Below are 15,128 nucleotides of genomic sequence, written 5' to 3'. Positions count from 1 at the left end.
TACAATATTTCCCTATCAATAATATAGTGGAGTAGAAGCCTAAAGTAGCATAATACAAGCACCTCAGGTAAACTACTGAAGTAAATGTACTCAATTTCCATCACTGCTGTATCCAGAAGCTTCTATAGAAGGGAGCATATTCAACATGTCCACCAATCTGTCTGTGCCCATACAGTAATACCAGCCAGCAGGTTACAAATCATCCACTTTTCTGGAATCTGTCATGTTGAAAAATATGTTAACTTTTGTACGTTGGACGTCAAAGCCTGTGAGGATTGCACTTCATTTTATGATTTGTTTACAATACACTAACCACAACTTTATCTCTGGTTATTTTAAAGCGCTGGAAGAAGATGAATGCCTGCATCGAGCGCTGAGGCTTGTGCATCTATCAGGAATGTAATGCCAGTGCCGCAGCAGTGTAACACGCTGGCAACATAGCACACTGCCAGCACTTTGTTGTAATGGAGACGCTTTCATTAATTCCAAAGGAAAGCCTTCCTTCTATGGCTGTAGAGTAGCTTAGCCTCTCAGTGTGCGTCTCTAAATACACAGATACTGCTGTGTATTGGTTACTGTGGAAACCAGCAGACCAACTGTGATGCACAGTTATTTAATTAAATTTGTCAGAGCAGCTCTTGGAGACAAAACGCGGATTGTTGCCTGAAAGAGACAGACAGCCATAAGATAAATACGATAAATTACTCTTCACATGAAGTTTCCTGCATGTTTTTTTTTAGAAGGGGGTGGTTCGGCCACACAGTGTATATGTGTCTTGTTTAAAGCACACTGCCTTCAAGATGTCCAAACAGCTTGTTAACTGCATATAACATGCGAGAGCAAGACAGGTAAGAAAACAGTGACCAACGGTGTCAGATGAGTACGCTTTAGCGCCTTCAAGTATTTTAACAATCTGATGCATGAAATGAGGACTGTCTCCACTCCTTCCTGTTCATTAAAAAAAACAGAAAAAAGAAGGGGGAAAAAAATCAAATTGAATGTGAAGCGCAGTTTCTCCTTGACAGCTCAAAAACACTGGTATCAAGGACATTCAAGTTTCCAGTGGCTTACTTACTAAAACATAACACTGATGCAAATGTATGCAAATGCAGGTGAGGTTGTGGGGAATGAAGATTTACTGTCAAACCATCTTCAGATAATGTGCTGTTATTTTAAAGTGATGGTCTGCCACCCACTCTGACAGCAGCTGCATACACATAGCATGAATATGTATGCTGGGGCTGAGGCATGGGGGTGGGGGGGGGTTAAGAAAGGCAGAGAGCATTCAGGTTGAAGGTCACCAAAGATGTAAGAAAAGACAATATGATCCACTATTCTACCGTTCGTTAAAAAAAAACAAAAACCTGAAAACATGATAACTATTTTGTCCGAATTGACTTAAGACCCAAATTGGGCTATCTGACATCAGTTTTACTATATAACATTTGATTATGCAATAGAAATTTGCTTAAAACATAAAAATAGAGTTTTAAACCCAGCAATAACTGAGACTATTATCTCTACAGCCAGAGCAACGGAGCTACGTCAAGTTAAAGTTGGCTGTGTTAAAAACCACAAACCAAGCCAGAAATCTAGGTGTAGTTATGGATTCAGACCTCAATCTGAACAGCCATATCAAGACAATTACAAAATCAGCCTACTATCACCTGAAGAATATATCAAGATTTAGAGGACTTATGTCTCAACAGGATTTGGAAAAACTTGTCCATGCATTCATCTTCAGTAGACTCGACTATTGTAACGGTGTGTTCACAGGTCTCTGTAAAAAGCCAACCAGAACGCTGCAGCTGATTCAGAACGCTGCAGCTCGAGTTCTCACTGAGACCAAGAAAGTGGATCACATCACTCCAGTTCTGAGGTCTTTACACTGGCTCCCTATCAAACAAATAATTGACTTTAAAATCCTGCCGTTGGTTTATAAAGCGCTGAGACTCTCAGCTGCTTCAAATGAAGATTGACAACTTTTCTGTTTGCTGCTGCCTTCAATTGAACCAGACTCAAGGATGCTGATCAATTTCCTGCATTTCTGCATTTTATTACTGTATTTTATTTATTAAACTGCACTGCAACTTTCATTCTATTTTCAGCTTGTTTAATGTTTTAATGACTGTTTTTAATGTTTCGATCAATGTTCTTAATTGTTTTTAAATTTTCTTTTCCTTTGCCTGATGTTTTGATGCTTTTAATGGTTTTATGTGAAGCTCTTTGAATTGCCCTGTTGTTGAAATGTGCTATACAAATAAACGTGCCTTGCCTTGCCCAAAACGTTTCTTATTTACACACTTAGAAGTAACGTACCGTTATAATCTTTTACCCATGTAAGTCCAATATTTACTGTCTTATATCTCTCTTTTTGGGGTCTATCCATGCCTGAGGGAATGATCTAGCCTTATAAATGCTATATGCCCCACCAGCTAAATGCTAATCTGTATGCTGTCTGCTGCCGAGCAGACAAGAGTGCAGTGATTTTTTTCTTTTGAGTTTTTTATTTGTAAACAGAACAGTGATCTCATTTCAAATGTATTTCATCACATTTATGATATGAATTTCAATAGCAACATCAATATTGGTCAGACAGACCAACATCAAGCAATAGCGATAGATTTGATTCCTATTCGCTCTTAAATAATCAATGCACTTTTCTTTTTATAAAACATTGTTAAAAATGACGAGCAAGCTGTTTAGAGATATTGTTTTCCTTTTGCATTCCCTTCACATTATCCTAAGACAGAGTGTCTCATTGATCAAATGAGACCTTAAGAACTGCAATAGGCAGCATTCATTCCAGACAACTGTGTCGTATTGTCAGCAGAAACCTCTGCAACAATAATGCAGGTGGCTGCAAATGAGTTCCTGTGAATTATTTCCAGAGGCAGAACTTCAGAAATTATATTTAAATGAACTAATCATAATGCAACAGGAGGCATTTTCTAAAATTCACCAAGGAACTGCATCAAAATGAATAATATTCCAGAGGCAGTCAATTGGAAGTAATTACTTGACCAACCCCCACAACAATGCTGAGAATTGCTCATAAAAGCATAATAAGAGCAGATTAAAGTGTTGGAAACAACTCTCCATTCTAGTAAAGCCACCGCCTGCCTGATGCCAATAGAAATAGAAATAAGTCAGTAGCACGCGTGAAAACATAGATTAGTGAAAAGATGGCAAGCAGTACTAACATAAGGCATCGTCTTGCTGCAGAGAGACAATATATTCTTCAAAAAAAAAAGTGCCTCCGACTTAATGGTCAGTAAATATAAGCAGAGGTTTAGCGAACAGCAGCTGTTTGTCGGCTCAACCCAAATTGTCATCTGCACAGCTGGCACCCTCTCTGCAGAGTGAGCGAAGCAGTGCGGCTGTGAGCTGAATGACAATGATGAATTTAGGTGGACGGACCTCGTGTTTCAGAAACATAACCCTTGCAGGTGACGTCCAAATCATCCCCACTATCAGGGGCAGAAATGAGCACGGCGGCATTCAGGACATGAAAAACAGCTCCGCCGCGCAGCCGGAGAGATTCCTCCCAGCTCGCCTACAGCTGGCTCCACTCAGTGGGCTGCAGGTTGGGCTGCCTCCCTCCATTAGCCTGGAGGATCCATTTATCCTTTCATCTGCACTCCTGCAACAATAACACCATCACCTCGCCATGCGTCACACATGAGGGTGGCTTTGGCCAAGTGGCGTATCTTCAGCAATTCCAGTAATGAGTGATGGTTAAGAGAAGAAGGGAAGTAGAGATAATCACGTAGACTCAGGTGCGCAAGGTTTAAACTCCTCCTGAGCACGACGGGAGAGGAGAAGGCTGAAAGACGGTGGGAAGTGAGATGAATAGAATAGAGAATGACGACGTCACATGAGGAAATTCAACCTTTACGGCAGTAATTCGACCTTTTTATCTCCCACCTGACAGACCTTTTGACATCAGTTTGTCATCTAAAAATGTACAAAGGAAATGTGTTATTTCTGAGAAAAAACAAACAGTAAAACAGAGGTATAAAACCATGGTAACTGTGTAGTCACTGCATCCTAGATGTATATTGCAGCCCAGGCTACAATATGAATAAAGCTGAGCAAAAACACTGCTGAAACAACACAACTACATAAACGAGCTTAAAAGATAGCCATGGCGAACCTTAGCTAACCTTAACAAACTGTTGTTGGTAATTAAGTAGTATAATCATTTTTTTAAACTAACAATTGTAATTCAGTTAGGTGTTCCAAATTATTAAACGAGCAGTAGCTGAACGTTCCATCTCCATCTTCCATCTCCATCAGCTCCATCCATGAAAGAGGCTAAACTTCAGACCTCAGTCACTGCCATTTTAGATTTGAACTATTGTGGTTATGCTACATTTAAATCACATAAATAAACCTGCAGTAACTGTTTATTTCGGCCATTTGGCAACCGCAGAAACTAGTTTTCAACAGAAAGTTAACATTTCTTTAAAATGATACCTCAAATCTGACTTATTTTCACATTTCCAAGAGCAGCATTACCCTGCATACCTGCCCACATCTGCGCACTATTCCAATTCTGCAGAGTATGTCAGCCCGTTACATCTGATCTCTTGTTTCCTCTCTAGATTTTATTACAGCCAAATTCCCCCATAAAGCTTAAACTCTGATTTTAAACCCCAACGTCGTCTGACAAAATCACTGTACATGTAAATTAAAGACAACGGCTGCGCTGTGATTCCGGTTATATTTACGTGTAAAATTATTGCTCAGAGAGAAAGAACCGACAGAATGTGTTGCAGCCAACAGCCTCTTGTGTGGATAACAAACCACTGGCAGCGCAGAGAAGCTGCGCACACACCGTTTGAACTGGGTTGTGGGTCGCTGGGTTGCAGTGACAGTCAGGTTGAAATTGTATATGGTGTTTGGATTGTGTGTGTATATTGTGTTTTCCATAGACAATCTGGCCTCTAAGGTTACTTCAGACAAACTTAGAAAACTCATGGAACCGTGAATGATGATTCGGCTGTCCAAATAAAGTTTAAGGTCTGTGCAAATTAACGGAGTGTCCCATGAGAAACAGGAGGCCGCTGGGAGACTGACTTAAAACACAGGAAAACACAGGAAATAAAGGAGCGTTGGCAGCTGCGTATTTGGAGTGGTGTTTCCGGTCGCCTGGGGAATGTCGGTCCAATGTTCACCGTCTTTAAGCTCTGTTTTTGGTCTCTTCTGACTCCTGAGGGAAATATCTGTTTCTAAATGCTAAAGGATCCACCGGCTATCTGTTAACTGTATCTGTCTGCTCTTTGGGGCTGAGCAGCATTTTTTTGGGAGGGAGAGGAGGGCAAGAAATAGTTGCAGAATCACGTGAGGAAATTCAGCATTTAGCAGTTCAACCTTCTTATCTCACAACTGAAGCTCTCAACTTCTCACCCCAGCTCAAGCAAACTATCGCACAAAATACAGTCAGTGAGATGTTATGTTTAGTAATGTTTAGTAATTGGAGCCGGTGACACCAACAGACTTAACAACCTGGTGAAGAAGGCCGGCTCCATCATCGGCTACAATCTGGATAGTCTGGAAAAGGTGGTGGAGAGGAGGACGCTGAACAAGCTATTATCCATATTGGATAATCCTGACCACCCTCTCCACCACCTGCTGCAGGGACAGCGGAGCACTTTCTCCAAAAGACTCCTCCAGCTCTGCTGTCACATGGACAGATACAGGAGATCATTCCTGATACAGGAGATCATTCCTGCCGACCGCAATAAGACTGTACAATAACTCACCTCTGGCAAAATAATACTGTTGACTGTGTTTTTTAGTTGTTTGTATATAATATATATAGATATATACTGTACTGTATACACTGTATATACTGTGCATTTTATATTTTATATTTATATTTTATAATTTTACTGCTATTTTATTGCTTTGTATTATTCTATTATTATCTCATTGCTTCCTGTATGCTGCTGTAGCGAAAAAAATTCCCCTCGGGGATTAATAAAGTAACTACCTAATCTAACCTAACCTAACCAAAACCTGAACATTGTGCCATAATAAGATTATTGCACAAACCTCGAATACGTTTATTTTGATCTAAATGGGACAGCCTGGTAAAATGAAGTTAAAATAAATAATAAACGATTGTCACTTCAGACAAGTATGTATAATGTAACTTGAATGCAGTGTGTGAGTAAATCAGCTGCTCAGCTGGAGCCAGCTGTGCTCCGTAAAGTTTAATAGGTGGTAAAATGTGTAGCATGCTTCTTATTAAATAGTCTCCATGGGGAAGAATCAGCAATTTCACAGCAACATATAGAGTATTAACCAGTTTACAGCACAGCGGTGTTTTTCTGCAGCCAGCAGATGATGCTATAAAAATTAGTTTGAGAGCAGCATATTGAGGTGTATTTTCTAAAGACTGCCATAAAGGCAGATTTTAACAGTTCAGCTGTTTCATACGCCTCGTGAGGTTCTATAACGAGCTCAAAAAATTATGGTGGATAATGTCATGATTATTGAAGTTTTTCCAGAACTTCAAATTTAAACAACAGGAAACAGGAAATGAAACTGCATCTGCCCCGGTGTTAGAGAGGGCAGGCAGTCTGCCAGCTCCCCCGAGCTGATCCAAGGCTAACTTGTAATCTCTGACCAGGGGTCTGTCTGGCTGAGGGTGCAGCAGGTTGCTACATGGCGGTCTCGCAGCTGAGAAGGTGTTGGGGTGGTTATATAGTCTAACAGCAGCCCGGGCCTGCCTGGATGATTGCCACAACCGCACAGCAGCTCACAGCATCTCCCAGCATCCCCTCTGCCGTAGCTGTCATACACAGCCACCTGGGGCTGCCATCTTGACTTGTTTTGACGAGGCTGGCTGAGCGGAAGGAGGAGCAGGGGCAGATGGTACTGTTAAACTGGCAGGGGTGACGTGGATGGCATTGAGCCGGGCATCCCTGCGAGTCTCAGACAGCAGGAAGCCACCTTGACCCAGCCGGGGCTGCCAGATCTTAATTCCCATCACCCCACTGGAGACAGAGGGCCGCAAGCCATGCAGATCCAGGCCTCGGTGAAGACAGCTCAGACAGCCCAGCCTCCCAGCAGCCCCTAGGTCATCGACTAGCTCTCTGCCAAACACCCTATTAGGAATCATTTTTGTGCATTTTGGCTAAGTTCAGTTCCCGTGCATCTAAATGCAACAATCGGATGACTATGAGCATACTAATGGGGTTTTTGATGAAGAGGAGGCAAGAAAGTTGGAGCCCTGGAAAGACCCCGGAAAGGAACCTTTATAAAAAAAAAAGAAAGACATGACTGCAGGTATGCTTCCATCTATCTGTTTGTATGTGTAGTTTAAATTTGCACATCAAAACGCTTTCAAATAATTTGAAAAATCTCTAAAAACATTTTTACACATGGCTGTGCCAGATACGTTTTATAATAAAAGCAAAATGCAGTGAAGTTCACCAGAAATGGATTTAACAAATACAAGATGATGAGCAATGTGTCCAGTACAGTTTCTTCTTCTCTACTAAGAAAAACTAAATAGCCCAACAGACGAAAATATCAGATCAGCATGGAATGATAAGGAAACTAAAGCGATGACTATTTCTGTAATTTTTAACATTCTTTTCAACTGTTTGAGGTTTGACACCTGGTCTTTCATTTATTTGCCTCTTTTTCTACAGTTTTTAATGGGAAATTACCATCACCAGCTACTAATATTCACATTCATTAGCATTTACTTCTTCACATTTTCTTGAAATTTTGCTTAAATTTGCACTACATTAAACCCAATTAATGTAAAATAAATTCAGAAAACTAAAGATATTTAGCCCATACTTTGACACACTGGATTTTGAGCTAAATGCTAATGCTAACATGGCGACATGCTCCCAATGCTGGTGTTAAGACTTTATAATGTTTAGCATGTTAATGTACTGTACAAATTAAGATTTAACAAATTGAGATTTTAAGATTTGTTGCTCGATGAAATGACAAGTGTCTATATAAACACCAGGATTAATCTTCTGGTAACCAAGGATCAGTTCTTCCAGGGTTTTGATGATTTTGGGGGTCTTTTGGATAATTTTTTTTGATCAAAAATGTTTGATTTTGCAGCAGTTTTGAGCAAAAATTGCAATGAATGTTTAAAGTTTTATGTGAAAATTGTTAGAATTTGTAAAAATTACAACTCGGGGGGGGGGGGGGGGGGGGAGGTAAGAGGAAACAGTCCTTTGTAATTACTTCTTCGATAATAGGCACATCACAAAAATAGATGGGAATATTTTAGTTCTCGTGTTTTTCTTAACTTGAAGAACCGTTACAAAAAAAATCCTGAGTTACAAAATATAGCTTTACAAAACAGCCTGTGACTAACACAGAATACTGAGGTTCGATCTAGAATATAAAAAAAAAAAAAAGGCTTTGAACTGTTTGAACTGTACAGCGACCCTTCCTATTATTTACAATCAGTAAATGCAGCTGATAGAATTTCAAGCCGGCAGGTCAAGACCACACTGGTGGTTCCTCCCCGCTGGGTTGAACTTGTATCGGAAAAAATAATGACAACATACAAACTAGGAGGAAACAAACACTCAATAAAATCTGTCACCCTGACCTGATGTGATATTTCCCACAGTGACCTACTGCTCCATTTACACCATGGTATGTTGTTGTTCCTTTCATGCAATGGGGGAACAGCATTGGAGCCGGTGACACCAACAGACTTAACAAACTGGTTAAGAAGGCCGGCTCCATCATCGGCTGCAAACTGAACAGTCTGGAAAAGGTGGTGGAGAGGAGGACGCTGAGGAAACTGTTATCCATATTGGATAATCCTGTCCACCCTCTCCACCACCTGCTGCAGGGACAGCAGAGCACTTTCTCCAAAAGACTCCTCCAGCTCCGCTGTCACAAGGACAGATACAGGAGATCATTCCTGCTACAGGAGATCATTCCTGCTACAGGAGATCATTCCTGATACAGGAGATCATTCCTGCTGACCGCAATAAGACTGTACAATAACTCACCTCTGGTTAAATCCATCACCAAACGATAATACTGTTGGTTGTATGTTTGCTGCTTAAATCTTTGTTTAGTAAGTTTAATTTAATATTATTCTACTTTATTGTATATATTATGCATTTTCATATTTAATATTTTTTACTTTGTTATTTTTATTTCTTTACCTGTATCTGTAATGCTGCTGTTGTGAAAAAAAAATGCCCTTGTGGGATTAATAAAGTATCTATCTATCTATCTATCTATCTATCTATCTATCTATCTATCTATCTATCTATCTATCTATCTATCTATCTATCTATCTATCTATCTATCTATCTATCTATCTATCTATCTATCTATCTATCTATCTATCTATCTATCTATCTATGTTTTTCCTTTGGGGTGGAGAGTAAATGAGGAGAGCATCTATAGGATTAGTGAAAAGAGCACAGAAGCAGGAGACCTCAAGCTGTGGAGGCAATGTGAAGTCGGTGTGTGTTATCACACATGAGCACCATTCAAACCAGAGGCCAGTGCAATACTCGCCAGTTAGCCAGTAAGCCAACTGTAAAGCCGGGGAAGGCCTATGCCAATGTTTTACTCTCTACTGACATGACTTAATTAAAGTGCCATTGCCTTTCTTTAACTTCTTCTCATTTAATTGGATCATTAGTAGAACAGATTTAATTACAGCCAGAGCCGAATGGTTTGCATTAAATCTGCACCTGGAAAACTTGGGAGAATATCAAAAGCTGAATAAAGATGGAAAGGTTTGCCAAGGGGAGGTGCTGCAATGTACTGGTCCTCGCACTTCTGTCCTGACTGAGTGTGGCTGCTGTTGCCAAATAAGAAATATTGGAAAAAAATATGTACTCACATTGCCAACAAATGTGAAAACCATATGACGTCAAATTGGCGTCACAAAGGTTCAAAATCAAATCCTCGGGGTTTAAAGATGGACTTACAAGTATCAGACAACTGATACAAGTCAGGTTTGGATACGCTCATGCAAAATCACTGATGTGACTCAAATTCAGAGGGTCTGACAGAAGTGTTCAGTATTCCTACAATCTTTAACACCACATCTTCAAAATAATCCGATTGTACTGCAGTGTTTCCCGCACATAGACTTTACTTGGACGGGCCACCAGGGTATATTGTCGGCTGCCAAAGTATATTTGGCAAATTCTTTCAGCATTTTTTATTTCTCTTTTTTTTTAAATTTGTTGGAGAGGACAATGCTATCGCTGCGATGGCTTCACGAGAGTGAAAAGTCTCTCCTCACTCTTCTTCACGTGTGTCCGCTGTGTCTTCTGTTTTATTCACCACAAGTGCAGTGAGTGTGTATTGGACTCTCAGCGCTGCCTAAACGCAGGTGACCTACAGCTAAATAGTGTACCTGAACCCATCCTGTGTAGACTCAGATGTTGCACTAAAGCTGCCGCACTGCTGACATGCTGCTAACGTTACACTTACTGTGTAGATACGAGATATATCACATTAAAAAATACACGTGTCATAAAATATACTTTTAACGGCTCAAAATGTATTCAAAAGGGCGACGCATGCTGACAGTAAAGTAACTGAGAAGTTGTTGATTGTTGGAGCCACAATGGTTCGGCTAACGGTAGCAGGCCACTGAGGGCATTTACCAATCTTGCAGCCTTTCAGTGAAAGATACTCCTTTTGAGGTCTTTACACACCGGAGGCGTGACGCATAACTTACACGAGGATGCAAAATACCTGCTGGCAAATATTTGACATCATACCGACACAATGCAAATTTGTGATGCAAATTGTTTAACGCCTGCTCATTCTTCAGAAAAAATGATGGATTCAAAATGGCCCAAATATCTTTTTAAAATTGGCATGGCCAGTGTTAATATATTAAAATATTACTGACCTATACTATAGGTAAAAAACTTTTTTTCTTTAAACTGACACAGGATCTTTAACGTAATGTATTGTAGTGCACATCAGTCATAATATAATAACTGTGTGAAAGTACTCATGACATAAACAACAGTTACATATAATATAACATGGCGTGCGAATTAATGGTATGGAAACACCCCCCCCCCCCATTTTTAAAGGTTTTTAGGGAGAAATGTCATTTCCTGAAGGAAGAAATTATTAAATCATTGTAGTAACAACTGTATTATTTATTAAAACTCAATTCAATCCATCCCTGAATGACAAAGACTGGTATTGTCACAAATTATTCTTTATCATTTTTGTTTTGCATTGTCGTACTGTGTATCGACAATCAAATATGAATGGGAGAGATACACACTACCAAAACTGGAATTAGAGAAATAGAATAAAGCCAAATTATAGGAAATGAAATGAAGAATTTCAGATGTGAACAGTGATAATGACGGCAGCGCAGAGTGCCGTACACTCGTGCTGACATTTACTGATTATCAAAGGGTTCAGCGAGTCTGTGCAACTGTGATTGCTAACATCACTTCAGAGTCTTTTAGACATTTGGAGAGAGGCTGGCGGTTAGCACCTCTGAAAATTATCATTCACTCAAAGTGTCTCATCTCAGTGGATATCACACTCAAATATAGTTGTTGTTGTTTTTCTGTGAAATGGACCAGCTATTTTGAAGATCGATAGCCATCTAGAGTGTAAAAACTTTAAATGTGCAGTCTCAATAATCCAGATATGCTCTGCTGGCTTTGAGGGCACACTTCATTTGATCACATTTTAAATGTTGTCATGGTAATAGCATACATACATGCTATTAAATCAATGTTAAACCAACTGCAAAAAAAAACATTTTACTGCTGTGGTCCATAATACAAGGTAGAGTTTAGTGAATTTTTAAACAATTGCACGTATCGTAATTTTATACCAAGCCTAATCACAGTATTGATGTGCTGATGATGATCTTAAGTTTTTCTATTTAAATCAGTCGGTTAGAGAAATATTATTATTAGTATTACAACTTAATATCACATTTGTGATCAGTGCTGTAAAGTAGCTACTCACATGTTGTTCAACAAAAAATAAATGTAACTGTAAGCAGTTACATTTACTGAGAATTTTTTTTTTAAAATTAAATTAAAGTTACTATTCAAAATGTTGGTGATTACAAAGGAGCTACATCCATTTTTGGTAAAAAAAAAAAAAAAAAAAAAAAAAAAAAAAAAAAAAGTTTACATGCAGAAAAAAGCATTTATTCTGCTGCTTTGCATCTTTTTTTGGCAGTATGAATTCATAGGCTGCGTTCCAAATAGCCTACTTCCCTTAGTACACTACCATATAGTACTTTTACATGTAAGGACTTTTACTTGTGTAGTACTTGAATTTCCACAGGGTAGAGCATTATTTTGAGCCTTGTTTTTGTTGGTTCTCTTGTTTGAATTTGTGCCTCTCGTCTGCCAATCAAATCAATGAGCGCTGCTCATAGAAACCATGCCGCAGCATTTGTCCATGTTGTCGGTCAAGACAAATATATACTTTAAAAGAGTCATTCAGGAACTGGTGTGAAATAACAGTGACCAGTACCGAGACCTGTTGGTGGTTCTATCGTCACTCAACATGGAGTCGACCTGAATAACGACTGGGTTTGAGGTTCCGGGAAAATGTTTCTTTCACTGCGGTCAGGTTTGATTTACATGAATGTGATTTGTTTTGGTAGTTTGTGGTTTAAAATATAAACATTTCCATCTTAATTGAAGTTATATTGAAGAACTTTTAATGAAAGTCTAACATTAATCAATGTTGAGTTTTGTTGCAGGGTTTCCCTGACTGGTATAAATGTATATTTTCGGGAATGTTTTAGCTTTATTGTTCAGTTTTGAAAAATAATCAGAAAGTAATCAAATGTGGTAACTTACATTACTTTGATGAAGTAATTCAAATAGCTACATTACTTATTACATTTTGATCAGAGTGACTAGTAATCTATAACCTATTACATTTCAAATGTAACCTCCCCAACTGACTTTAATTTATACTATTCAACAGTAATCATGACATTCTGGGTGTCTAACATTAATCTATAGAATACATAGTTTACAATAGCAGAGACAAACTGTTGGTGGGTCATGTATCTTCATGATACTGTTGACAGCTTCAGTTGCTTCAGTAAACTTCAGATTCACAGATACAGAATGGAGTTTCTTGTTTGACAAAACCATTTGGAGGAAAGCGTAAACAGCTCAGACACTGGCCTGAGAGAGAATATTAAACCAGCAAATAGTCAAGAGTTTATTTTTTGATGTTATGCCAGCTCGCAGAATTAGCATTAATTAACTACAGCTGAGTGAATATGTGGCAAAAGTTGTCATTACAGCCAATGAAATTAACGGTGGCTGTAAAGTGTTGTGACATTACACTCTTTCAAAGTTTGACTCACAAACAAAGAATCCTTCCAGCCTGAGCACAAATAAGACGATTACGCCCAAAATCGTATTCATGGATTGAAACAGTTAGTGATTGTATTTGGGAAACAAAATTATTTTTGGCCCAATGTGTTATTAAAGCTTAAATCTGTGATTCTGTGAATCTTCTTAAGCACAGAGTTGTGGAGATGGAAGCAGCCTGTAACCGCAGCCTGTATCGAGCACTCCTTCGATACACAGAAGGGAAAAAAAACCTTCACATTATCAAAGTCAGTCTCCGCTATCTGTCTCTGTCATGGAGAAATCAGCCCACTGCCACACTCTAAAGGCACCACACGGCACCAGTGTGTGAGAGGCCGGAGGCTCCATCCAGAGGCCAGGCGGCGGAGCCACAGGGCCAGAGGGGGAAGAGAGGGCCCCATCCTCCCACCCTCCTCCTGTGGCACGGCAAATAGCAATCTGGCCGGCTGAAATCCTCATCCTCTTGTCCAAACACATCTGAGGGTTCCCCGCCAGTGTCGTTTGATTGACAGCACCTATGTCGGACGGCCCGTCGCTGTGTACACCCAATGTCAGGCCTCAGTCAGACGGCTGTCTGTCAGGTTGTGGAGTGAGTGATGTGGGAGCGAAGGGAGGAGGAGGAGGAAGAGGAGGGCGGCCGGAGCAAAGTGCTGCCTCAGGAATCACAGAAGCTCATCTGGCCTGCGGGATTTGGCTGCATGTGAGATGAGCTGCTGCTGCGGCTGGTGCTACCCGCCTCAGCTTTTAGTCTCAGGCACTGACAGACACGCAGCCAGCCAACAACTGTGAGAGCAGAGCGAGATGACACTGCATGTTCGACCCCTGCCATGACTTGAAAGCACTCCAGCACCTTGGCTAAGAGGACAGAGCGATACGCCTAAAACCAATCCCTCACTGAGATGAAAGTTTACTATTTTTAGCTGCTATGTCAGCCGGGGAAAATAAAATGTTGTCCTGCCTCTATAATTATTTTTTTTTCCTTTACCCCTTTTGGTTGTTCAACACTCAAGAGATCAAAAGCGAAGTCAGGAAAGCGAAAGCAGCAAGGTGAGGATGCTGTGAACTGTCGGTGGGAGGTTGGAACTTGAGGCGGTAGGAGAGAGCTTGCTGTTACAGATGCTATCGATCTGGTTGACATGGAGTCCCTCGAGACTGAACGTCCTGTACTGCAGATTAACTGAAGCCATTATTCCTGTGGCTCACCACGGCCCGCAACCGCTTGCCGCTGTCTCAGGACCAGCACAACCGTCATAAAGCATTAGGCTCTGTTCGAGTGCTGTGATTATGGATGTAAAGATTACCCGCACAGCCTGGCTGCTCTCTGTCTCTCTGAATGGGCTTCGAGGTGAAGGGCTCCTTCTCCCTTAGTACAGCTTTCATGCCTAATTTCTCTGTCTCTTGCTCGGTCTCCCTGTCGGTATCTACTGCAGCCGATTTCTCGCTGTTTCTGTTTCTGAATCTCTCTTCCTGCCTGTCTTGTCTCCCAATTTCTCTATTAACTCCAGTTTTCAGGCTCGGGTTTTCTCCGTCTCTTCTCCACTTTTAAATTTTTTTAGACCACATTTCTTTCTTCCCTTTTCTCTCACCAATTCAGTCCTGTGATCATGTGTCAAAGTCCGATTCAGTGTCAAATAAGCATATGCCAAATCAGAGGACAATGCTTCATGAGTAATGCATTATTACACAATGTTCATGCAAAATATGCTGGCACATTTTACAGCCATGCGTCACTCCCACAGCAATTTGTTGAGACGTTGACTGAGTGAA

General features: G+C 40.3%; 1 protein-coding gene across 4 annotated transcripts in view; it reads right to left on the bottom strand.

Annotated features, from left to right (window-relative positions):
- The window catches only part of ntrk3b (neurotrophic tyrosine kinase, receptor, type 3b), a 204,861-nt gene that overhangs the window by 134,253 nt on the left and 55,480 nt on the right, over window positions 1–15,128 (bottom strand). The window lies entirely within an intron of this gene.

The sequence above is a fragment of the Embiotoca jacksoni genome, unplaced genomic scaffold, assembly GCF_022577435.1.
Source record: "Embiotoca jacksoni isolate LCO1_2020_lvr unplaced genomic scaffold, fEmbJac1.0.p SCAF_6, whole genome shotgun sequence".
In the NCBI taxonomy this organism is placed as follows: domain Eukaryota; kingdom Metazoa; phylum Chordata; class Actinopteri; family Embiotocidae; genus Embiotoca; species Embiotoca jacksoni.
This window is presented reverse-complemented; position numbering and strand designations above follow the sequence as displayed.